The sequence below is a fragment of the Orcinus orca genome, unplaced genomic scaffold (genome assembly GCF_937001465.1).
Source record: "Orcinus orca unplaced genomic scaffold, mOrcOrc1.1 scaffold_64, whole genome shotgun sequence".
In the NCBI taxonomy this organism is placed as follows: Eukaryota; Metazoa; Chordata; class Mammalia; order Artiodactyla; family Delphinidae; genus Orcinus; species Orcinus orca.
The window spans coordinates 566909-593714 of NW_026043749.1; the positions used below are offsets into that span (position 1 = coordinate 566909).

The following is a 26806-nucleotide window of genomic DNA, read 5'->3' on the forward strand; positions in this document are numbered from 1 at the left end:
AGAAAGGAGCTCAGGGGCACTGTAATTCACAAACCTGCAGAGTTATAAATGACAGCTATCGTCCAAAAATATACTGAAGTAAGGCTGCCAAGAGGACTTGAAAGCGGGGCAGAATTGCAGGAAACCGATTTCAGGAGGTAGACTGGAATTGCATTTAAAGCATAGGAAAAGAGGCAGAACGTCGACAATGATGCACTTGGCCAAAAAGTGCGTATGCGTTTTTTCCTGAATATATTCAGGAAAAAACGCTTATGCCCTTTTTGGCCAACCAAGCAAGCTTGCAAAGGAAATCTGCACTACAATGAAGTCTCACTTCCCCCCGGTCAAAAGGGTCATCTGAAAAAAGTGTAAAATCCAGAAACGCAGGACAGGCCATGGAGAACTGGGAGCCTTGTTATGCTGATTGGCGGGATGTAAATTGCCAACAGCCACTCTGGAGAAGTGTATGGTGTTTCCTAAAACATCTAAAAAACAAAGCAAGAGAGCCTAGGACACTTCCACTTATGGTCCTATAGCTTAGGGAAATTAAAATCAAAAAGACACAGCCACCCCAAAATTTGGGACGGCTCTGTTTACAAGAACCGCGTTTATGGTACAAGTTCAATATCGCAGAAAGTGAAAAATGGATGAAGAAGTTGTGGTACTTACGTACAATGCAATATAAGTCTGCAATGAAATCTATCTCATCAGGCCCGTAGCAGCATAATGAGTGGATTCAGGTATGATGATTCTAACTGAAATAAGTCACACAGAAAAAGAAACATCATAAGATATCACTAATACACGGAATGTAAACTTTGCTACACAAAAACTGAATTACAAAACAGAACAGGGTCTCAAATTTGGAAAACCAACTTATGCTTGCTTAAGGGGAAAGGTGAGATTGTGTGCTGCAGAAAACCAGAGATTGAAATGAGCACAGATAAAGTTCCTTAAGCCAAATATGGAATAGACAAGAGCTACTCCTTGCTCAACGAAATGGACTCAACACCCCATATTAAACGCCTAAGAATGTAGCTGACTAGTAAGTATCTTAAAACCTATGGATTGCTATGTCTCTGAAAGAGAATCAAGCATGTGTACAGGGGCATAAACGCAGCAGTGATAGGATTGTTGAGGTTCAGTGAGCAAATGAAGACCCTTTGAAGTCATATTGCATGGTACCCATTCCACGGGTCTCAACTCTCAAGGTTTAAGGGATTCTTCCTTCAGCTAAAACATGCATGTGGAACCCAGAGTATGATCAACCGTGTGATCGGGAGACGTGTTCCAATATGTCTCAGTTCTCGTCCCCTGGTACTCGTCTGCAACATTCCAGAAGCTTTACTAACACTCTCCCAACTTGGAGAGTCAGTGCCTTTAACCTCCTGTTTGGCCAGTTTTCAATTTCTGCGGAATATTTCCAGGAATAGGGAGAACCAATGACAGACTAGCTGGAGGTGTCTGGATGGGCAAATATAACTCTCATTTCCCACCAGGAAGACGAATTAACCAAACGCTCAGCGTGCCGTGCCGGAACCAGATTAGGGCCTGAAGCAATCATGTGGTGTTGCGGCCAGCTCACAAGAAAGCGAGTTGAAGAAAGGAGCTCAGGGGCACTGTAATTCACAAACCTGCACAGTTATAAATGACAGCTATCGTCCAAAAATATACTGAAGTAAGGCTGCCAAGAGGACTTGAAAGCGGGGCAGAATTGCAGTAAACCGATTTCAGGAGGTAGACAGGAATTGCATTGAAAGCATAGGAAAAGAGGCAGAACGTGGACAATGATGCACTTGGCCAAAAAGGGCGTATGCGTTTTTTCCTGAATATATTTAGGAAAAAACGCATACGCCCTTTTTGGTCAACCAAGCCATTTTGCAAAGGAATGTGCACTACAATGAAGTCTCACTTCCCCCAGGTCAAAAGTGCCATCTGAAAAAAGTGTAAAATCCAGAAAGGCAGGACAGGCCATGGAGAACTGGGAGCCTTTTTATGCTGATGGGCGGGATGTAAATTGCCAACAGCCACTCGGGAGAAGTGTATGGTGTTTCCTGAAACATCTAAAAAACAAAGCAACAGAGCCTAGGGCACTTCCACTTATGGTCCTATAGCTTAGGGAAATTAAAATAAAAAAGACACAGCCACCCCAAAGTTTGGGACGGCTCTGTTTACAAGAACCTCGTTTAGGGTACAAGTTCAATATCGCAGAAAGTGAAAAATGGATGAAGAAGTTATGGTAGTTACGTACAATGCAATATCAGTCTGCAATGAAATCTATGTCATCAGGCCCATAGCAGCATAATGAGTAGATTCAGGTATGATGATTCTAACTGAGATAAGTCACACAGAAATAGAAACATCATAAGATATCACTAATACACGGAATGTAAACTTGGCTACACAGGAACTGGATTACAAAACAGAACAGGGTCTCAAATGTAGAAAACCAACTTATGCTTGCTTAAGGGGAAAGGTGAGTTGGGGTGCTGCATAAAACCAGAGATTGAAATGAGCACAGATAAAGTTTCTTAAGCCAAATATGGAATAGACAAGAGCTACTCCTTGCTCAACGAAATGGACTCAACACCCCATATTAAACGCCTAAGAATGTACCTGACTAGTAAGTATCTTAAAACCTATGGATTGGTCTTCCCTCGTGGCGCAGTGGTTGAGAGTCCGCCTGTCGATGCAGGGTCATGTGTTCGTGCCTCGGTCCGGGAAGATCCCACATGCCGCGGAGCAGCTGGGCCCGTGAGCCATGGCCGCTGAGCCTGCGCGTCCGGAGCCTGTGCTCCGCAATGGGAGAGGCCACAGGAGTGAGAGACCCCCATACCGCAAAAAAAAAAAAAAAAAAAAAAAAACCTATGGATTGCTATGTCTCCGAAAGAGAATCAAGCGTGTGTACAGGGGCATAAACGCAGCAGTGATAGGATTGGAGAGGATCGGTGAGCAAATGAATACCCTTTGAAGTCATATTGCATGGTACCCATTCCACGGGTCTCAGCTCTCCAGGTTTAAGGGATTCTTCCTTCAGGTAAAACATGCATGTGGAACCCAGAGTATGATCAACCGTGTGATCGGGAGACGTGTTCAAATATGACTCAGTTGTCGTCCCCTGGTACTCGGGTGCAACATTCCAGACGCTTTACTAACACTCTCCCGACTTGGAGAGTCAGTGCCTTTAACCTCCTGTTTGGCCCAGTTTAAAATTTCAGCGGAAGATGAACAGGAATAGGGAGAACCAATGAGAGACTAGCTGGAGGTGTCTGGACGGGCAAATTTAACTCTCATTTCCCACCAGGAAGAGGAATTAACCAAAGGCTCAGCATGCCGTGCCAGAAAGAGATTAGGGCCTGAAGCTATCCTGCGGTGTTGCGGCCAGCTCACAAGAAAGCGAGTTGAATAAAGGAGCTCAGCGGCACTGTAATTCACAAACCTACAGAGTTATAAATGACAGCTATCGTCCAAAAATATAGTGAAGAAAGGCTGCCAAGAGGACTTGAATGCGGGGCAGAATTGCAGGCAACCGATTTCAGAAGGTAGACTGGAATTGCATTTAAAGCATAGGAAAAGAGGCAGAACGTGGAAAATGATGCACTTGGCCAAAAAGGGCGTATGTGTTTTTTCCTGAATATATTCAGGAAAAAACGCATACGCCCTTTTTGGCCAACCAAGCAAGTTTGCAAAGGAAATCTGCACTACAATGAAGTCTCACTTCCCCCTGGTCAAAAGGGCCATCTGAAAAAAGTGTAAAATCCAGAAAGGCAGGACAGGCCATGGAGAACTGGGAGCCTTGTTATGCTGATGGGCGGGATGTAAATTGCCAACAGCCACTCGGGAGAAGTGTATGGTGTTTCCTGAAACAGTTAAAAAACAAAGCAACAGAGCCTAGGGCACTTCCACTTATGGTCCTATAGCTTAGGGAAATTAAAATCTAAAAGACACAGCCACCCCAATGTTTGGGATGGCTCTGTTTACAAGAACCTCGTTAACGGTACAAGTTCAATATCGCAGAAAATGAAAAATGGATAAAGAAGTTGTGGTACTTACGTACAATGCAATATCACTCAGCAATGAAATCTATGTCATCAGGCCCGCAGCAGCATAATGAGTGGATTCAGGTATGATGATTCTAACTGAAATAAGTCACACAGAAAAAGAAACATCATAAGATATCACTAATACACGGAATGTAAACTTGGCTACACAGGAACTGAATTACAAAACAGAACAGGGTCTCAAATTTAGAAAACCAACTTATGCTTTCTTAAGGGGAAAGGTGAGTTGGGGTGCTGCATAAAACCAGAGATTGAAATGAGCACAGATAAAGTTCCTTAAGCTAAATATGGAATAGACAAGAGCTACCTCTTGTTCAACGAGATGGACTCAACACCCCATATTAAACGCCTAAGAATGTAGCTGATTAGTAAGTATCTTAAAACCTATGGATTGCTATTTCTCCGAAAGAGAATCAAGCGTGTGTACAGGGGCATAAACGCAGCAGTGATAGGATTGGAGAGGTTCGGTGAGCAAATGAATACCCTTTGAAGTCATATTGCATGGTACCCATTCCACGGGTCTCAGCTCTCCAGGTTTAAGGGATTCTTCCTTCAGGTAAAACATGCATGTGGAACCCAGAGTATGATCAACCGTGTGATCGGGAGACGTGTTCATATATGTCTCAGTTGTCGTCCCCTGGTACTCGGGTGCAACATTCCAGACGCTTTAATAACACTCTCCCGACTTGGAGAGTCAGTGCCTTTAACCTCCTGTTTGGCCCAGTTTAAAATTTCAGTGGAAGATGAACAGGAATAGGGAGAACCAATGAGAGACTAGCTGGAGGTGTCTGGACGGGCAAATTTAACTCTCATTTCCCACCAGGAAGAGGAATTAACCAAAGGCTCAGCATGTCGTGCCGGAAAGAGATTAGGGCCTGAAGCTATCCTGCGGTGTTGCGGCCAGCTCACAAGAAAGCGTGTTGAATAAAGGAGCTAAGGGGCACTGTAATTCAAAAACCTACAGAGTTATAAATGACAGCTATCGTCCAAAAATATAGTGAAGAAAGGCTGCCAAGAGGACTTGAATGTGGGGCAGAATTGCAGGCAACCGATTTCAGAAGGTAGACTGGAATTGCATTTAAAGCATAGGAAAAGAGGCAGAACGTGAAAAATGATGCACTTGGCAAAAAAGGGCGTATGCGTTTTTTCCTGAATATATTCAGGAAAAAACGCATACGCACTTTTTGGCCAACCAAGCAAGCTTGCAAAGGAAATCTGCACCACAATGAAGTCTCACTTCCCCCCGGTCAAAAGGGCCATCTGCAAAAAGTGTAAAATCCAGAAAGGCAGGACAGGCCATGGAGAACTGGGAGCCTTGTTATGCTGATGGGCGGGATGTAAATTGGCAACAGCCACTGGGGAGAAGTCTATGGTGTTTCCTGAAACATCTAAAAAACAAAGCAACAGAGCCTAGGGCACTTCCACTTATGGTCCTATAGCTTAGGGAAATTAAAATCAAAAAGACACAGCCACCCCAAAGTTTGGGACGGCTCTGTTTACAAGAACCTCGTGTACGGTACAAGTTCAATATCGCAGAAAGTGAAAAATGGATAAAGAATTTGTGGTACTTACGTACAATGCAATATCACTCAGCAATTAAATCTATGTCATCAGGCCCGTAGAAGCATAATGAGTGGATTCAGGTATGATGATTCTAACTGAAATAAGTCACACAGAAAAAGAAACATCATAAGATATCACTAATACACGGAATGTAAACTTGGCTACACAGGAACTGGATTACAAAACAGAAGAGGGTCTCAAATTTAGAAAACCAACTTATGCTTGCTTAAGGGGAAAGGTGAGTTGGGGTGCTGCATAAAACCAGAGATTGAAATGAGCACAGATAAAGTTCCTTAAGCCAAATATGGAATAGACAAGAGCTACTCCTTGCTCAACGAAATGGACTCAACACCCCATATTAAACGCCTAAGAATGCACCTGACTAGTAAGTATCTTAAAACCTATGGATTGCTATGTCTCCGAAAGAGAATCAAGCGTGTGTACAGGGGCATAAACGCAGCAGTGATAGGATTGGAGAGGTTCGGTGAGCAAATGAAGACCCTTTGAAGTCATATTGCATGGTACCCATTCCACGGGTCTCAACTCTCCAGGATTAAGGGATTCTTCCTTCAGCTAAAACATGCATGTGGAACCCAGAGTATGATCAACCGTGTGATCAGGAGACGTGTTCAAATATGTCTCAGTTTTCATCCCCTGGTACTCAGGTGCAATATTCCAGACGCTTTACTAACACTCTCCCGACTTGGAGAGTCAGTGCCTTTAACCTCCTGTTTGGCCCAGTTTGCAATTTCTGCAGAAGATGAACAGGAATAGGGAGAACCAATGAGAGACTAGCTGGAGGTGTCTGGACGGGCAAATTTAACTCTCATTTCCCACCAGGAAGATGAATTAACCGAAGGCTAAGCGTGCCGTGCCGGAACCAGATTAGGGCCTGAAGCAATCCTGCGGTGTTGCGGCCAGCTCACAAGAAAGCGAGTTGAAGAAAGGAGCTCAGGGGCACTGTAATTCACAAACCTGCAGAGTTATAAATGACAGCTATCGTCCAAAAATATACTGAAGTAAGGCTGCCAAGAGGACTTGAAAGCGGGGCAGAATTGCAGGAAACCGATTTCAGGAGGTAGACTGGAATTGCATTTAAAGCATAGGAAAAGACGCAGAACATCGACAATCATGCACTTGGCCAAACAGGGCGTATGCGGTTTTTCCTGAATATATTCAGGAAAAAACACATACGCCCTTTTTGGCCAAGCAAGCAATCTTGCAAAGGAAATCTGCACTACAATGAAGTCTCACTTCCCCGGGTCAAAAGGGCCATCTGAATAAAGTGTAAAATCCAGAAAGGCAGGACAGGCCATGGAGAACTGGGAGCCTTGTTATGCTGATGGGCGGGATGTAAATTGCCACAGACACTCCGGAGAAGTGTATGGCATTTCCTGAAACATCTAAAAAACAAAGCAACAGTGCCTAGGGCACTTCCACTTATGGTCCTATAGCTTAGGGAAATTAAAATCAAAAAGACACAGCCACCCCAAAGTTTGGGACGGCTCTGTTTTCAAGAACCTCGTTTAGGGTACAAGTTCAATATCGCAGAAAGTGAAAAATGGATAAAGAATTTGTGGTACTTACGTACAATGCAATATCACTCAGCAATGAAATCTATGTCATCAGGCCCGTAGCAGCATAATGAGTGGATTCAGGTATGATGATTCTAACTGAAATAAGTCACACAGAAAAAGAAACATCATAAGATATCACTAATACACGGAATGTAAACTTGGCTACACAGGAACTGGATTACAAAACAGAAGAGGGTCTCAAATTTAGAAAACCAACATGCTTGCTTAAGGGGAAAAGTGAGTTGGGGAGCTGCATGAAACCAGAGATTGAAATGAGCACAGATAAAGTTCCTTAAGCCAAATATGGAAAAGACAAGAGCTACTCCTTGCTCAACGAAATGGACTCAACACCCCATATTAAACGCCTAAGAATGCACCTGACTAGTAAGTATCTTAAAACCTATGGATTGCTATGTCTCCGAAAGAGAATCAAGCGTGTGTACAGGGGCATAAACGCAGCAGTGATAGGATTGGAGAGGTTCAGTGAGCAAATGAAGACCCTTTGAAGTCATATTGCATGGTACCCATTCCACGGGTCTCAACTCTCCAGGATTAAGGGATTCTTCCTTCAGCTAAAACATGCATGTGGAACCCAGAGTATGATCAACCGTGTGATCGGGAGACGTGTTCATATATGTCTCAGTTTTCATTCCCTGGTACTCGGGTGCAATATTCCAGACGCTTTACTAACACTCTCCCGACTTGGAGAGTCAGTGCCTTTAACCTCCTGTTTGGCCCAGTTTGCAATTTCTGCAGAAGATGAACAGGAATAGGGAGAACCAATGAGAGACTAGCTGGAGGTGTCTGGACGGGCAAATTTAACTCTCATTTCCCACCAGGAAGAGGAATTAACCAAAGGCTCAGCGGGCCGTGCCGTAACCAGATTAGGGCCTGAAGCAATCCTGCGGTGTTGCGGCCAGCTCACAAGAAAGCGAGTTGAAGAAAGGAGCTCAGGGGCACTGTAATTCACAAACCTGCAGAGTTATAAATGACAGCTATCGTCCAAAAATATACTGAAGTAAGGCTGCCAAGAGGACTTGAAAGCGGGGCAGAATTGCAGGAAACCGATTTCAGGAGATAGACTGGAATTGCATTTAAAGCATAGGAAAAGAGGCAGAACGTCCACAATGATGCACTTGGCCAAAAAGGGTGTATGCGTTCTTTCCTGAATATATTCAGGAAAAAACACATACGCCCTTTTTGGCCAAGCAAGCAATCTTGCAAAGGAAATCTGCACTACAATGAAGTCTCACTTCCCCGGGTCAAAAGGGCCAACTGAATAAAGTGTAAAATCCAGAAAGGCAGGACAGGCCATGGAGAACTGGGAGCCTTGTTATGCTGATTGGCGGGATGTAAATTGCCAACAGCCACTCTGGAGAAGTGTATGGCGTTTCCTGAAACATCTAAAAAACAAAGCAACAGTGCCTAGGGCACTTCCACTTATGGTCCTATAGCTTAGGGAAATTAAAATCAAAAAGACACAGCCACCCCAAAGTTTGGGACGGCTCTGTTTTCAAGAACCTCGTTTACGGTACAAGTTCAATATCGCAGATAGTGAAAAATGGATAAAGATATGTTGGTACTTACGTATAACGCAATATCACTCAGCAATGAAATCTATGTCATCAGGCCCGTAGCAGCATAATGAGTGGATTCAGGTATGATGATTCTAACTGAAATAAGTCACACAGAAAAAGAAACATCATAGGATATCACTAATACACGGAAAGTAAACTTGGCTACACAGGAACTGGATTACAAAACAGAAGAGGGTCTCAAATGTAGAAAACCAACTTATGCTTGCTTAAGGGGAAAGGTGAGTTGGGGTGCTGCAGAAAACCAGAGATTGAAATGAGCACAGATAAAGTTCCTTAAGCCAAATATGGAATAGACAAAGCTACTCCTTGCTCAACGAAATGGACTCAACACCCCATATTAAACGCCTAAGAATGTACCTGACAAGTAAGTATCTTAAAACCTATGGATTGCTATGTCTCCGAAAGAGAATCAAGCGTGTGTACAGGGGCATAAACGCAGGAGTGATATGATTGGAGAGGTTCGGTGAGCAAATGAAGACCCTTTGAAGTCATATTGCATGGTACCCATTCCACGGGTCTCAACTCACCAGGTTTAAGGGATTCTTTCTTCAGCTAAAACATGCATGTTGAAGCCAGAGTATGATCAACCATGTGATCGGGAGACGTGTTCAAATATGTCTCAGTTCTCCTCCCCTGGTACTCGGGTGCAACATTCCATATGCTTTACTAATGCTCTCCCGACTTGGAGAGTCAGTGCCTTTAACCTCCTGTTTGGCTCAGTTTGCAATTTCTGCGGAAGATGAACAGGAATAGGGAGAACCAATGAGACACTAGCTGGAGGTGTCTGGACGGGTAAATTTAGCTCTCATTTCCCACCAGGAAGAGGAATTAACCAAAAGCTCAGCGTGCAATACCGGATCCAGATTAGGGCCTGAAGCAATCCTGCGATATTGCGGCCAGCTCACAAGAAAGCGAATTGAAGAAAGGAGCTCAGGGGAACTGTAATTCACAAACCTGCAGAGTTATAAATGACAGCTATCGTCCAAAAATATACTGAAGTAAGGCTGCCAAGAGGACTTGAAAGCGGGGCAGAATTGCAGGAAACCGATTTCAGGAGGTAGACTGGAATTGCATTTAAAGCATAGGAAAAGAGGCAGAACTTCTACAATGATGCACTTGGCCAAAAAGGGCGTATGCGTTTTTTCCTGAATACATTCAGGAAAAAACTCATACGCCCTTTTTGACCAACCAAGCAAGCTTGCAAAGGAAATCTGCACTACAATGAAGTCTCACTTCCCCAGGTCAAAAGGGCCAACTGAAAAAAGTGTAAAATCCAGAAAGGCAGGACAGGCCATGGAGAACTGGGAGCCTTGTTATGCTGATGGGCGGGATGTAAATTGCCAACAGCCACTCGGGAGAAGTGTATGGTGTTTCCTGAAACAGTTAAAAAACAAAGCAACAGAGCCTAGGGCACTTCCACTTATGGTCCTATAGCTTAGGGAAATTAAAATCTAAAAGACACAGCCACCCCAATGTTTGGGACGGCTCTGTTTACAAGAACCTCGTGTACGGTACAAGTTCAATATCGCAGAAAGTGAAAAATGGATAAAGAATTTGTGGTACTTACGTACAATGCAATATCACTCAGCAATTAAATCTATGTCATCAGGCCCGTAGCAGCATAATGAGTGGATTCAGGTATGATGATTCTAACTGAAATAAGTCACACAGAAAAAGAAACATCATAAGATATCACTAATACACGGAATGTAAACTTGGCTACACAGGAACTGGATTACAAAACAGAAGAGGGTCTCAAATTTAGAAAACCAACTTATGCTTGCTTAAGGGGAAAGGTGAGTTGGGGTGCTGCATAAAACCAGAGATTGAAATGAGCACAGATAAAGTTCCTTAAGCCAAATATGGAATAGACAAGAGCTACTCCTTGCTCAACGAAATGGACTCAACACCCCATATTAAACGCCTAAGAATGCACCTGACTAGTAAGTATCTTAAAACCTATGGATTGCTATGTCTCCGAAAGAGAATCAAGCGTGTGTACAGGGGCATAAACGCAGCAGTGATAGGATTGGAGAGGTTCGGTGAGCAAATGAAGACCCTTTGAAGTCATATTGCATGGTACCCATTCCACGGGTCTCAACTCTCCAGGATTAAGGGATTCTTCCTTCAGCTAAAACATGCATGTGGAACCCAGAGTATGATCAACCGTGTGATCAGGAGACGTGTTCAAATATGTCTCAGTTTTCATCCCCTGGTACTCGGGTGCAATATTCCAGACGCTTTACTAACACTCTCCCGACTTGGAGAGTCAGTGCCTTTAACCTCCTGTTTGGCCCAGTTTGCAATTTCTGCAGAAGATGAACAGGAATAGGGAGAACCAATGAGAGACTAGCTGGAGGTGTCTGGACGGGCAAATTTAACTCTCATTTCCCACCAGGAAGACGAATTAACCAAAGGCTCAGCGTGCCGTGCCGGAACCAGATTAGGGCCTGAAGCAATCCTGCGGTGTTGCGGCCAGCTCACAAGAAAGCGAGTTGAAGAAAGGAGCTCAGGGGCACTGTAATTCACAAACCTGCAGAGTTATAAATGACAGCTATCGTCCAAAAATATACTGAAGTAAGGCTGCCAAGAGGACTTGAAAGCGGGGCAGAATTGCAGGAAACCGATTTCAGGAGGTAGACTGGAATTGCATTTAAAGCATAGGAAAAGAGGCAGAACTTTGACAATGATGCACTTGGACAAAAAGGGCGTATGCGTTCTTTCCTGAATATATTCAGAAAAGAACGCATACGCCCTTTTTGGCCAACCAAGCAAGCTTGCAAAGGAAATCTGCACTACAATGAAGTCTCACTTCCCCAGGTCAAAAGGGCCATCTGAAAAAAGTGTAAAATCCAGAAAGGCAGGACAGGCCACGGAGAACTGGGAGCCTTGTTATGCTGATGGGCGGGATGTAAATTGCCAACAGCCACTCTGGAGAAGTGTATGGTGTTTCCTGAAACAGTTAAAAAACAAAGCAACAGAGCCTAGGGCACTTCCACTTATGGTCCTATAGCTTAGGGAAATTAAAATCTAAAAGACACAGCCACCCCAATGTTTGGGATGGCTCTGTGTACAAGAACCTCATTAACGGTACAACTTCAATATCGCAGAAAGCAAAAAATGGATAAACAAGTTGTGGTACTTATGTACAATACAATAACACTCAGCAATGAAATCTATGTCATCAGGCTTGTAGCAGCATAATGAGTGGATTCAGGTATGATGATTCTAACTGAAATAAGTCACACAGAAAAAGAAACATCATAAGATATCACTAATACACGGAATGTAAACTTGGCTACACAGGAACTGAATTACAAAACAGAACAGGGACACAAATTTAGAAAACCAACTTATGCTTGCTTAAGGGGAAAGCTTAGTTGGGGTGCTGCATAAAACCAGAGATTGAAATGAGCACAGATAAAGTTCCTTAAGCCAAATATGGAATAGACAAGAGCTACTCCTTGCTCAACGAAATGGACTCAACACCCCATATTAAACGCCTAAGAATTTACCTGACTAGTATCTTAAAACCTCTGGATTGCTATGTCTCCGAAAGAGAATCAAACGTGTGTACAGGGGCATAAACGCAGCAGTGATAGGATTGGAGAGGTTCGGTGAGCAAATGAAGACCCTTTGAAGTCATATTGCATGGTACCCATTCCACAGGTCTCAACTCTCCAGATTTAAGGGATTCTTCCTTCAGCTAAAACATGCATGTGGAACCCAGAGTATGATCAACCGTGTGATTCGGAGACGAGTTCAAATATGTCTCAGTTTTCATCCCCTGGTACTCGGGTGCAACATTCCAGATGCTTTACTAACACTCTCCTGACTTGGAGAGTCAGTGCCTTTAACCTCCTGTTTGGCCCAGTATGCAATTTCTGCAGAAGATGAACAGGAATAGGGAGAACCAATGAGAGACTAGCTGGAGGTGTCTGGACGGGCCAAATTAACTCTCATTTCCAACGAGGAAGAGGAATTAACCAAAGGCTCAGTGTGCCATGCCAGAACCAGATTAGGGCCTGAAGCAATCATGCGGTGGTGCGGCCAGCTCACAAGAAAGCGAGTTGAAGAAAGGAGCTCAGGGGCACTGTAATTCACAAACCTGCAGAGTTATAAATGACAGCTATCGTCCAAAAATATAGTGAAGTAAGGCTGCCAAGAGGACTTGAAAGCTGGGCAGAATTGCAGGAAACCAATTTCAGGAGGTAGACTGGAATTGCATTTAAAGCATAGGAAAAGAGGCAGAACGTCGACAATGATGCACTTGGCCAAAAAGGGCGTATGCGTTTTTTCCTGAATATATTCAGGAAAAAACGCATACGCCCTTTTTGGCCAACCAAGCAAGCTTGCAAAGGAAATCTGCACCACAATGAAGTCTCACTTCCCCCCGGTCAAAAGGGCCATCTGAAAAAAGTGTAAAATCCAGAAAGGCAGGACAGGCCATGGAGAACTGGGAGCCTTGTTATGCTGATGGGCGGGATGTAAATTGCCAACAGCCACTGGGGAGAAGTCTATGGTGTTTCCTGAAACATCTAAAAAACAAAGCAACAGAGCCTAGGGCACTTCCACTTATGGTCCTATAGCTTAGGGAAATTAAAATCAAAAAGACACAGCCACCCCAAAGTTTGGGACGGCTCTGTTTACAAGAACCTCGTTTAGGGTACAAGTTCAATATCGCAGAAAGTGAAAAATGGATAAAGAATTTGTGGTACTTACGTACAATGCAATATCATTCAGCAATGAAATCTATGTCATCAGGCCCGTAGCAGCATAATGAGTGGATTCAGGTATGATGATTCTAACTGAAATAAGTCACACAGAAAAAGAAACATCATAAGATATCACTAATACACGGAATGTAAACTTGGCTACACAGGAACTGGATTACAAAACAGAAGAGGGTCTCAAATTTAGAAAACCAACATGCTTGCTTAAGGGGAAAAGTGAGTTGGGGAGCTGCATAAAACCAGAGATTGAAATGAGCACAGATAATGTTCCTTAAGCCAAATATGGAATAGACAAGAGCTACTCCTTGCTCAACGAAATGGACTCAACACCCCATATTAAACGCCTAAGAATGCACCTGACTAGTAAGTATCTTAAAACCTATGGATTGCTATGTCTCCGAAAGAGAATCAAGCGTGTGTACAGGGGCATAAACGCAGCAGTGATAGGATTGGAGAGGTTTGGTGAGCAAATGAAGACCCTTTGAAGTCATATTGCATGGTACCCATTCCACGGGTCTCAACTCTCCAGGATTAAGGGATTCTTCCTTCAGCTAAAACATGCATGTGGAACCCAGAGTATGATCAACCGTGTGATCGGGAGACGTGTTCAAATATGTCTCAGTTTTCATCCCCTGGTACTCGGGTGCAATATTCCAAACGCTTTACTAACACTCTCCCGACTTGGAGAGTCAGTGCCTTTAACCTCCTGTTTGGCCCAGTTTGCAATTTCTGCAGAAGATGAACAGGAATAGGGAGAACCAATGAGAGACTAGCTGGAGGTGTCTGGACGGGCAAATTTAACTCTCATTTCCCACCAGGAAGACGAATTAACCAAAGGCTCAGCGTGCCGTGCCGGAACCAGATTAGGGCCTGAAGCAATCCTGCGGTGTTGCGGCCAGCTCACAAGAAAGCGAGTTGAAGAAAGGAGCTCAGGGGCACTGTAATTCACAAACCTGCAGAGTTATAAATGACAGCTATCGTCCAAAAATATAGTGAAGTAAGGCTGCCAAGAGGACTTGAAAGCTGGGCAGAATTGCAGGAAACCAATTTCAGGAGGTAGACTGGAATTGCATTTAAAGCATAGGAAAAGAGGCAGAACGTCGACAATGATGCACTTGGCCAAAAAGGGCGTATGCGTTTTTTCCTGAATATATTCAGGAAAAAACGCATACGCCCTTTTTGGCCAACCAAGCAAGCTTGCAAAGGAAATCTGCACCACAATGAAGTCTCACTTCCCCCCGGTCAAAAGGGCCATCTGAAAAAAGTGTAAAATCCAGAAAGGCAGGACAGGCCATGGAGAACTGGGAGCCTTGTTATGCTGATGGGCGGGATGTAAATTGCCAACAGCCACTGGGGAGAAGTCTATGGTGTTTCCTGAAACATCTAAAAAACAAAGCAACAGAGCCTAGGGCACTTCCACTTATGGTCCTATAGCTTAGGGAAATTAAAATCAAAAAGACACAGCCACCCCAAAGTTTGGGACGGCTCTGTTTACAAGAACCTCGTTTAGGGTACAAGTTCAATATCGCAGAAAGTGAAAAATGGATAAAGAATTTGTGGTACTTACGTACAATGCAATATCATTCAGCAATGAAATCTATGTCATCAGGCCCGTAGCAGCATAATGAGTGGATTCAGGTATGATGATTCTAACTGAAATAAGTCACACAGAAAAAGAAACATCATAAGATATCACTAATACACGGAATGTAAACTTGGCTACACAGGAACTGGATTACAAAACAGAAGAGGGTCTCAAATTTAGAAAACCAACATGCTTGCTTAAGGGGAAAAGTGAGTTGGGGAGCTGCATGAAACCAGAGATTGAAATGAGCACAGATAAAGTTCCTTAAGCCAAATATGGAAAAGACAAGAGCTACTCCTTGCTCAACGAAATGGACTCAACACCCCATATTAAACGCCTAAGAATGCACCTGACTAGTAAGTATCTTAAAACCTATGGATTGCTATGTCTCCGAAAGAGAATCAAGCGTGTGTACAGGGGCATAAACGCAGCAGTGATAGGATTGGAGAGGTTCAGTGAGCAAATGAAGACCCTTTGAAGTCATATTGCATGGTACCCATTCCACGGGTCTCAACTCTCCAGGATTAAGGGATTCTTCCTTCAGCTAAAACATGCATGTGGAACCCAGAGTATGATCAACCGTGTGATCGGGAGACGTGTTCATATATGTCTCAGTTTTCATTCCCTGGTACTCGGGTGCAATATTCCAGACGCTTTACTAACACTCTCCCGACTTGGAGAGTCAGTGCCTTTAACCTCCTGTTTGGCCCAGTTTGCAATTTCTGCAGAAGATGAACAGGAATAGGGAGAACCAATGAGAGACTAGCTGGAGGTGTCTGGACGGGCAAATTTAACTCTCATTTCCCACCAGGAAGAGGAATTAACCAAAGGCTCAGCGGGCCGTGCCGTAACCAGATTAGGGCCTGAAGCAATCCTGCGGTGTTGCGGCCAGCTCACAAGAAAGCGAGTTGAAGAAAGGAGCTCAGGGGCACTGTAATTCACAAACCTGCAGAGTTATAAATGACAGCTATCGTCCAAAAATATACTGAAGTAAGGCTGCCAAGAGGACTTGAAAGCGGGGCAGAATTGCAGGAAACCGATTTCAGGAGATAGACTGGAATTGCATTTAAAGCATAGGAAAAGAGGCAGAACGTCCACAATGATGCACTTGGCCAAAAAGGGTGTATGCGTTCTTTCCTGAATATATTCAGGAAAAAACACATACGCCCTTTTTGGCCAAGCAAGCAATCTTGCAAAGGAAATCTGCACTACAATGAAGTCTCACTTCCCCGGGTCAAAAGGGCCAACTGAATAAAGTGTAAAATCCAGAAAGGCAGGACAGGCCATGGAGAACTGGGAGCCTTGTTATGCTGATGGGCGGGATGTAAATTGCCAACAGCCACTCTGGAGAAGTGTATGGCGTTTCCTGAAACATCTAAAAAACAAAGCAACAGTGCCTAGGGCACTTCCACTTATGGTCCTATAGCTTAGGGAAATTAAAATCAAAAAGACACAGCCACCCCAAAGTTTGGGACGGCTCTGTTTTCAAGAACCTCGTGTACGGTACAAGTTCAATATCGCAGATAGTGAAAAATGGATAAAGATATGTTGGTACTTACGTATAACGCAATATCACTCAGCAATGAAATCTATGTCATCAGGCCCGTAGCAGCATAATGAGTGGATTCAGGTATGATGATTCTAACTGAAATAAGTCACACAGAAAAAGAAACATCATAGGATATCACTAATACACGGAAAGTAAACTTGGCTACACAGGAACTGGATTACAAAACAGAAGAGGGTCTCAAATGTAGAAAACCAACTTATGCTTGCTTAAGGGGAAAGGTGAGTTGGGGTGCTGCAGAAAACCAGAGATTGAAATGAGCACAGATAAAGTTCCTTAAGCCAAATATGGAATAGACAAAGCTACTCCTTGCTCAACGAAATGGACTCAACACCCCATATTAAACGCCTAAGAATGTACCTGACAAGTAAGTATCTTAAAACCTATGGATTGCTATGTCTCCGAAAGAGAATCAAGCGTGTGTACAGGGGCATAAACGCAGGAGTGATATGATTGGAGAGGTTCGGTGAGCAAATGAAGACCCTTTGAAGTCATATTGCATGGTACCCATTCCACGGGTCTCAACTCACCAGGTTTAAGGGATTCTTTCTTCAGCTAAAACATGCATGTTGAAGCCAGAGTATGATCAACCATGTGATCGGGAGACGTGTTCAAATATGTCTCAGTTCTCCTCCCCTGGTACTCGGGTGCAACATTCCATATGCTTTACTAATGCTCTCCCGACTTGGAGAGTCAGTGCCTTTAACCTCCTGTTTGGCTCAGTTTGCAATTTCTGCGGAAGATGAACAGGAATAGGGAGAACCAATGAGACACTAGCTGGAGGTGTCTGGACGGGTAAATTTAGCTCTCATTTCCCACCAGGAAGAGGAATTAACCAAAAGCTCAGCGTGCAATACCGGATCCAGATTAGGGCCTGAAGCAATCCTGCGATATTGCGGCCAGCTCACAAGAAAGCGAATTGAAGAAAGGAGCTCAGGGGAACTGTAATTCACAAACCTGCAGAGTTATAAATGACAGCTATCGTCCAAAAATATACTGAAGTAAGGCTGCCAAGAGGACTTGAAAGCGGGGCAGAATTGCAGGAAACCGATTTCAGGAGGTAGACTGGAATTGCATTTAAAGCATAGGAAAAGAGGCAGAACTTCTACAATGATGCACTTGGCCAAAAAGGGCGTATGCGTTTTTTCCTGAATACATTCAGGAAAAAACGCATACGCCCTTTTTGACCAACCAAGCAAGCTTGCAAAGGAAATCTGCACTACAATGAAGTCTCACTTCCCCAGGTCAAAAGGGCCAACTGAAAAAAGTGTAAAATCCAGAAAGGCAGGACAGGCCATGGAGAACTGGGAGCCTTGTTATGCTGATGGGCGGGATGTAAATTGCCAACAGCCACTCGGGAGAAGTGTATGGTGTTTCCTGAAACAGTTAAAAAACAAAGCAACAGAGCCTAGGGCACTTCCACTTATGGTCCTATAGCTTAGGGAAATTAAAATCTAAAAGACACAGCCACCCCAATGTTTGGGACGGCTCTGTTTACAAGAACCTCGTGTACGGTACAAGTTCAATATCGCAGAAAGTGAAAAATGGATAAAGAATTTGTGGTACTTACGTACAATGCAATATCACTCAGCAATTAAATCTATGTCATCAGGCCCGTAGCAGCATAATGAGTGGATTCAGGTATGATGATTCTAACTGAAATAAGTCACACAGAAAAAGAAACATCATAAGATATCACTAATACACGGAATGTAAACTTGGCTACACAGGAACTGGATTACAAAACAGAAGAGGGTCTCAAATTTAGAAAACCAACTTATGCTTGCTTAAGGGGAAAGGTGAGTTGGGGTGCTGCATAAAACCAGAGATTGAAATGAGCACAGATAAAGTTCCTTAAGCCAAATATGGAATAGACAAGAGCTACTCCTTGCTCAACGAAATGGACTCAACACCCCATATTAAACGCCTAAGAATGCACCTGACTAGTAAGTATCTTAAAACCTATGGATTGCTATGTCTCCGAAAGAGAATCAAGCGTGTGTACAGGGGCATAAACGCAGCAGTGATAGGATTGGAGAGGTTCGGTGAGCAAATGAAGACCCTTTGAAGTCATATTGCATGGTACCCATTCCACGGGTCTCAACTCTCCAGGATTAAGGGATTCTTCCTTCAGCTAAAACATGCATGTGGAACCCAGAGTATGATCAACCGTGTGATCAGGAGACGTGTTCAAATATGTCTCAGTTTTCATCCCCTGGTACTCGGGTGCAATATTCCAGACGCTTTACTAACACTCTCCCGACTTGGAGAGTCAGTGCCTTTAACCTCCTGTTTGGCCCAGTTTGCAATTTCTGCAGAAGATGAACAGGAATAGGGAGAACCAATGAGAGACTAGCTGGAGGTGTCTGGACGGGCAAATTTAACTCTCATTTCCCACCAGGAAGACGAATTAACCAAAGGCTCAGCGTGCCGTGCCGGAACCAGATTAGGGCCTGAAGCAATCCTGCGGTGTTGCGGCCAGCTCACAAGAAAGCGAGTTGAAGAAAGGAGCTCAGGGGCACTGTAATTCACAAACCTGCAGAGTTATAAATGACAGCTATCGTCCAAAAATATACTGAAGTAAGGCTGCCAAGAGGACTTGAAAGCGGGGCAGAATTGCAGGAAACCGATTTCAGGAGGTAGACTGGAATTGCATTTAAAGCATAGGAAAAGAGGCAGAACTTTGACAATGATGCACTTGGACAAAAAGGGCGTATGCGTTCTTTCCTGAATATATTCAGAAAAGAACGCATACGCCCTTTTTGGCCAACCAAGCAAGCTTGCAAAGGAAATCTGCACTACAATGAAGTCTCACTTCCCCAGGTCAAAAGGGCCATCTGAAAAAAGTGTAAAATCCAGAAAGGCAGGACAGGCCACGGAGAACTGGGAGCCTTGTTATGCTGATGGGCGGGATGTAAATTGCCAACAGCCACTCTGGAGAAGTGTATGGTGTTTCCTGAAACAGTTAAAAAACAAAGCAACAGAGCCTAGGGCACTTCCACTTATGGTCCTATAGCTTAGGGAAATTAAAATCTAAAAGACACAGCCACCCCAATGTTTGGGATGGCTCTGTGTACAAGAACCTCATTAACGGTACAACTTCAATATCGCAGAAAGCAAAAAATGGATAAACAAGTTGTGGTACTTATGTACAATACAATAACACTCAGCAATGAAATCTATGTCATCAGGCTTGTAGCAGCATAATGAGTGGATTCAGGTATGATGATTCTAACTGAAATAAGTCACACAGAAAAAGAAACATCATAAGATATCACTAATACACGGAATGTAAACTTGGCTACACAGGAACTGAATTACAAAACAGAACAGGGACACAAATTTAGAAAACCAACTTATGCTTGCTTAAGGGGAAAGCTTAGTTGGGGTGCTGCATAAAACCAGAGATTGAAATGAGCACAGATAAAGTTCCTTAAGCCAAATATGGAATAGACAAGAGCTACTCCTTGCTCAACGAAATGGACTCAACACCCCATATTAAACGCCTAAGAATTTACCTGACTAGTATCTTAAAACCTCTGGATTGCTATGTCTCCGAAAGAGAATCAAGCGTGTGTACAGGGGCATAAACGCAGCAGTGATAGGATTGGAGAGGTTCGGTGAGCAAATGAAGACCCTTTGAAGTCATATTGCATGGTACCCATTCCACAGGTCTCAACTCTCCAGATTTAAGGGATTCTTCCTTCAGCTAAAACATGCATGTGGAACCCAGAGTATGATCAACCGTGTGATTCGGAGACGAGTTCAAATATGTCTCAGTTTTCATCCCCTGGTACTCGGGTGCAACATTCCAGATGCTTTACTAACACTCTCCTGACTTGGAGAGTCAGTGCCTTTAACCTCCTGTTTGGCCCAGTATGCAATTTCTGCAGAAGATGAACAGGAATAGGGAGAACCAATGAGAGACTAGCTGGAGGTGTCTGGACGGGCCAAATTAACTCTCATTTCCAACGAGGAAGAGGAATTAACCAAAGGCTCAGTGTGCCATGCCAGAACCAGATTAGGGCCTGAAGCAATCATGCGGTGGTGCGGCCAGCTCACAAGAAAGCGAGTTGAAGAAAGGAGCTCAGGGGCACTGTAATTCACAAACCTGCAGAGTTATAAATGACAGCTATCGTCCAAAAATATAGTGAAGTAAGGCTGCCAAGAGGACTTGAAAGCTGGGCAGAATTGCAGGAAACCAATTTCAGGAGGTAGACTGGAATTGCATTTAAAGCATAGGAAAAGAGGCAGAACGTCGACAATGATGCACTTGGCCAAAAAGGGCGTATGCGTTTTTTCCTGAATATATTCAGGAAAAAACGCATACGCCCTTTTTGGCCAACCAAGCAAGCTTGCAAAGGAAATCTGCACCACAATGAAGTCTCACTTCCCCCCGGTCAAAAGGGCCATCTGAAAAAAGTGTAAAATCCAGAAAGGCAGGACAGGCCATGGAGAACTGGGAGCCTTGTTATGCTGATGGGCGGGATGTAAATTGCCAACAGCCACTGGGGAGAAGTCTATGGTGTTTCCTGAAACATCTAAAAAACAAAGCAACAGAGCCTAGGGCACTTCCACTTATGGTCCTATAGCTTAGGGAAATTAAAATCAAAAAGACACAGCCACCCCAAAGTTTGGGACGGCTCTGTTTACAAGAACCTCGTTTAGGGTACAAGTTCAATATCGCAGAAAGTGAAAAATGGATAAAGAATTTGTGGTACTTACGTACAATGCAATATCATTCAGCAATGAAATCTATGTCATCAGGCCCGTAGCAGCATAATGAGTGGATTCAGGTATGATGATTCTAACTGAAATAAGTCACACAGAAAAAGAAACATCATAAGATATCACTAATACACGGAATGTAAACTTGGCTACACAGGAACTGGATTACAAAACAGAAGAGGGTCTCAAATTTAGAAAACCAACATGCTTGCTTAAGGGGAAAAGTGAGTTGGGGAGCTGCATAAAACCAGAGATTGAAATGAGCACAGATAATGTTCCTTAAGCCAAATATGGAATAGACAAGAGCTACTCCTTGCTCAACGAAATGGACTCAACACCCCATATTAAACGCCTAAGAATGCACCTGACTAGTAAGTATCTTAAAACCTATGGATTGCTATGTCTCCGAAAGAGAATCAAGCGTGTGTACAGGGGCATAAACGCAGCAGTGATAGGATTGGAGAGGTTTGGTGAGCAAATGAAGACCCTTTGAAGTCATATTGCATGGTACCCATTCCACGGGTCTCAACTCTCCAGGATTAAGGGATTCTTCCTTCAGCTAAAACATGCATGTGGAACCCAGAGTATGATCAACCGTGTGATCGGGAGACGTGTTCAAATATGTCTCAGTTTTCATCCCCTGGTACTCGGGTGCAATATTCCAAACGCTTTACTAACACTCTCCCGACTTGGAGAGTCAGTGCCTTTAACCTCCTGTTTGGCCCAGTTTGCAATTTCTGCAGAAGATGAACAGGAATAGGGAGAACCAATGAGAGACTAGCTGGAGGTGTCTGGACGGGCAAATTTAACTCTCATTTCCCACCAGGAAGACGAATTAACCAAAGGCTCAGCGTGCCGTGCCGGAACCAGATTAGGGCCTGAAGCAATCCTGCGGTGTTGCGGCCAGCTCACAAGAAAGCGAGTTGAAGAAAGGAGCTCAGGGGCACTGTAATTCACAAACCTGCAGAGTTATAAATGACAGCTATCGTCCAAAAATATAGTGAAGTAAGGCTGCCAAGAGGACTTGAAAGCTGGGCAGAATTGCAGGAAACCAATTTCAGGAGGTAGACTGGAATTGCATTTAAAGCATAGGAAAAGAGGCAGAACGTCGACAATGATGCACTTGGCCAAAAAGGGCGTATGCGTTTTTTCCTGAATATATTCAGGAAAAAACGCATACGCCCTTTTTGGCCAACCAAGCAAGCTTGCAAAGGAAATCTGCACCACAATGAAGTCTCACTTCCCCCCGGTCAAAAGGGCCATCTGAAAAAAGTGTAAAATCCAGAAAGGCAGGACAGGCCATGGAGAACTGGGAGCCTTGTTATGCTGATGGGCGGGATGTAAATTGCCAACAGCCACTGGGGAGAAGTCTATGGTGTTTCCTGAAACATCTAAAAAACAAAGCAACAGAGCCTAGGGCACTTCCACTTATGGTCCTATAGCTTAGGGAAATTAAAATCAAAAAGACACAGCCACCCCAAAGTTTGGGACGGCTCTGTTTACAAGAACCTCGTTTAGGGTACAAGTTCAATATCGCAGAAAGTGAAAAATGGATAAAGAATTTGTGGTACTTACGTACAATGCAATATCATTCAGCAATGAAATCTATGTCATCAGGCCCGTAGCAGCATAATGAGTGGATTCAGGTATGATGATTCTAACTGAAATAAGTCACACAGAAAAAGAAACATCATAAGATATCACTAATACACGGAATGTAAACTTGGCTACACAGGAACTGGATTACAAAACAGAAGAGGGTCTCAAATTTAGAAAACCAACATGCTTGCTTAAGGGGAAAAGTGAGTTGGGGAGCTGCATAAAACCAGAGATTGAAATGAGCACAGATAATGTTCCTTAAGCCAAATATGGAATAGACAAGAGCTACTCCTTGCTCAACGAAATGGACTCAACACCCCATATTAAACGCCTAAGAATGCACCTGACTAGTAAGTATCTTAAAACCTATGGATTGCTATGTCTCCGAAAGAGAATCAAGCGTGTGTACAGGGGCATAAACGCAGCAGTGATAGGATTGGAGAGGTTTGGTGAGCAAATGAAGACCCTTTGAAGTCATATTGCATGGTACCCATTCCACGGGTCTCAACTCTCCAGGATTAAGGGATTCTTCCTTCAGCTAAAACATGCATGTGGAACCCAGAGTATGATCAACCGTGTGATCGGGAGACGTGTTCAAATATGTCTCAGTTTTCATCCCCTGGTACTCGGGTGCAATATTCCAAACGCTTTACTAACACTCTCCCGACTTGGAGAGTCAGTGCCTTTAACCTCCTGTTTGGCCCAGTTTGCAATTTCTGCAGAAGATGAACAGGAATAGGGAGAACCAATGAGAGACTAGCTGGAGGTGTCTGGACGGGCAAATTTAACTCTCATTTCCCACCAGGAAGACGAATTAACCAAAGGCTCAGCGTGCCGTGCCGGAACCAGATTAGGGCCTGAAGCAATCCTGCGGTGTTGCGGCCAGCTCACAAGAAAGCGAGTTGAAGAAAGGAGCTCAGGGGCACTGTAATTCACAAACCTGCAGAGTTATAAATGACAGCTATCGTCCAAAAATATACTGAAGTAAGGCTGCCAAGAGGACTTGAAAGCGGGGCAGAATTGCAGGAAACCGATTTCAGGAGGTAGACTGGAATTGCATTTAAAGCATAGGAAAAGAGGCAGAACGTCCACAATGATGCACTTGGCCAAAAAGGGCATATGCAGTTTTTCCTGAATATATTCAGGAAAAAACACATACGCCCTTTTTGGCCCAGCAAACAATCTTGCAAAGGAAATCTGCACTACAATGAAGTCTCACTTCCCCGGGTCAAAAGGGCCATCTGAATAAAGTGTAAAATCCAGAAAGGCAGGACAGGCCATGGAGAACTGGGAGCCTTGTTATGCTGATGGGCGGGATGTATATTTCCAACAGCCACTTGGGAGAAGTGTATGGTGTTTCCTGAAACAGTTAAAAAACAAAGCAACAGAGCCTAGGGCACTTCCACTTATGGTCCTATAGCTTAGGGAAATTAAAATCTAAAAGACACAGCCACCCCAATGTTTGGGATGGCTCTGTTTACAAGAACCTCGTTAACGGTACAAGTTCAATATTGGAGAAAATGAAAAATGGATAAAGAAGTTGTGGTACATACGTACAATACAATATCACTCAGCAATGAAATCTATGTCATAAGGCCCGCAGCAGCATAATGAGTGGATTCAGGTATGATGATTCTAACTGAAATAAGTCACACAGAAAAAGAAACATCATAAGATATCACTAATACACGGAATGTAAACTTGGCTACAGAGGAACTGAATTACAAAACAGAACAGGGTCTCAAATTTAGAAAACCAACTTATGCTTTCTTAAGGGGAAAGGTGAGTTGGGGTCTGCATAAAACCAGAGATTGAAATGAGCACAGATAAAGTTCCTTAAGCTAAATATGGAATAGACAAGAGCTACCTCTTGTTCAAAGAGATGGACTCAACACCCCATATTAAACGCCTAAGAATGTAGCTGATTAGTAACTATCTTAAAACCTATGGATTGCTATTTCTCCGAAAGAGAATCAAGCGTGTGTACAGGGGCATAAACGCAGCAGTGATAGGATTGGAGAGGTTCGGTGAGCAAATGAATACCCTTTGAAGTCATATTGCATGGTACCCATTCCACGGGTCTCAGCTCTCCAGGTTTAAGGGATTCTTCCTTCAGGTAAAACATGCATGTGGAACCCAGAGTATGATCAACCGTGTGATCGGGAGACGTGTTCAAATATGTCTCAGTTGTCGTCCCCTGGTACTCGGGTGCAACATTCCACACGCTTTACTAACACTCTCCCGACTTGGAGTCAGTGCCTTTAACCTCCTGTTTGGCCCAGTTTGCAATTTCTGCGGAAGATGAACAGGAATAGGGAGAACCAATGAGAGACTAGCTGGAGGTGTCTGGACAGGCAAATTTAACTCTCATTTCCCACCAGGAAGAGGAATTAACCAAAGGCTCAGCGTGCCGTGCCGGAACCAGATTAGGGCCTGAAGCAATCCTGCGGTGTTGCAGCCAGCTCACAAGAAGGCGAGTGGAAGAAAGGAGCTCAGGGGCACTGTAATTCACAAACCTGCAGAGTTATAAATGACAGCTATCGTCCAAAAATATACTGAAGTAAGGCTGCCAAGAGGACTTGAAAGCGGGGCAGAATTGCAGGAAACCAATTTCAGGAGGTACACTGGAATTGCATTTAAAGCATAGGAAAAGAGGCAAAACGTCGACAATGATGCACTTGGCCAAAAAGGGTGTATGCGTTTTTTCCTGAATATATTCAGGAAAAAACGCATACGCCCTTTTTGGCCAACCAAGCAAGCTTGCAAAGGAAATCTGCACTACAATGAAGTCTCACTTCCCCCCGGTCAAAAGGGCCATCTGAAAAAAGTGTAAAATCCAGAAAGGCAGGACAGGCCATGGAGAACTGGGAGCCTTGTTATGCTGATGGGCGGGATGTATATTTCCAACAGCCACTCGGGAGAAGTGTATGGTGTTTCCTGAAACATCTAAAAAACAAAGCAACAGAGCCTAGGGCACTTCCACTTATGGTCCTATAGCTTAGGGAAATTAAAATCAAAAAGACACAGCCACCCCAAAGTTTGGGACGGCTCTGTTTACTAGAAACTCGTTTACGGGACAAGTTCAATATCACAGAAAGTGAAAAATGGATAAAGAAGTTGTGGTACTTACGTACAATGCAATATCACTCAGCAATGAAATCTATGTCATCAGGCCCATAGCAGCATAATGAGTGGATTCAGGTATGATGATTCTAACTGATATAAGTCACACAGAAAAAGAAACATCATAAGATATCAGTAATACACGGAATGTAAACTTGGCTACACAGGAACTGGATTACAAAAGAGAACAGGGTCTCAAATGTAGAAAACCAACTTATGCTTGCTTCAGGGGAAAGGTGAGTTGAGGTGCTGCATAAAACCAGAGATTGAAATGAGCACAGATAAAGTTCCTTAAGCCAAATATGGAATAGACAAGAGCTACTCCTTGCTCAACGAAATGGACTCAACACCCCATATTAAACGCCTAAGAATGTACCTGACTAGTAAGTATCTTAAAACCTATGGATCGCTATGTCTCCGAAAGGGAATCAAGCGTGTGTACAGGGGCATAAACGCAGCAGTGATAGGATTGGAGAGGTTCAGTGAGCAAATGAAGACCCTTTGAAGTCATATTGCCTGGTACCCATTCCACGGGTCTCAACTCTCCAGGTTTAAGGGATTCTTCCTTCAACTAAAACATGCATGTGGAACCCAGAGTATGATCAACCGTGTGATCGGGAGACGTGTTCCAATATGTCTCAGTTCTCGTCCCCTGGTACTCGGGTGCAACATTCCAGACGCTTTACTAACACT

The 26806-nt window shown here is 43.7% G+C and overlaps 1 long non-coding RNA gene across 3 annotated transcripts in view; it reads right to left on the bottom strand.

The window, feature by feature from the left end:
• The window catches only part of LOC125963189 (uncharacterized), a 524668-nt gene that overhangs the window by 496876 nt on the left and 986 nt on the right, over positions 1-26806 (bottom strand). The gene's annotated exons all lie outside the window — the stretch shown is intronic.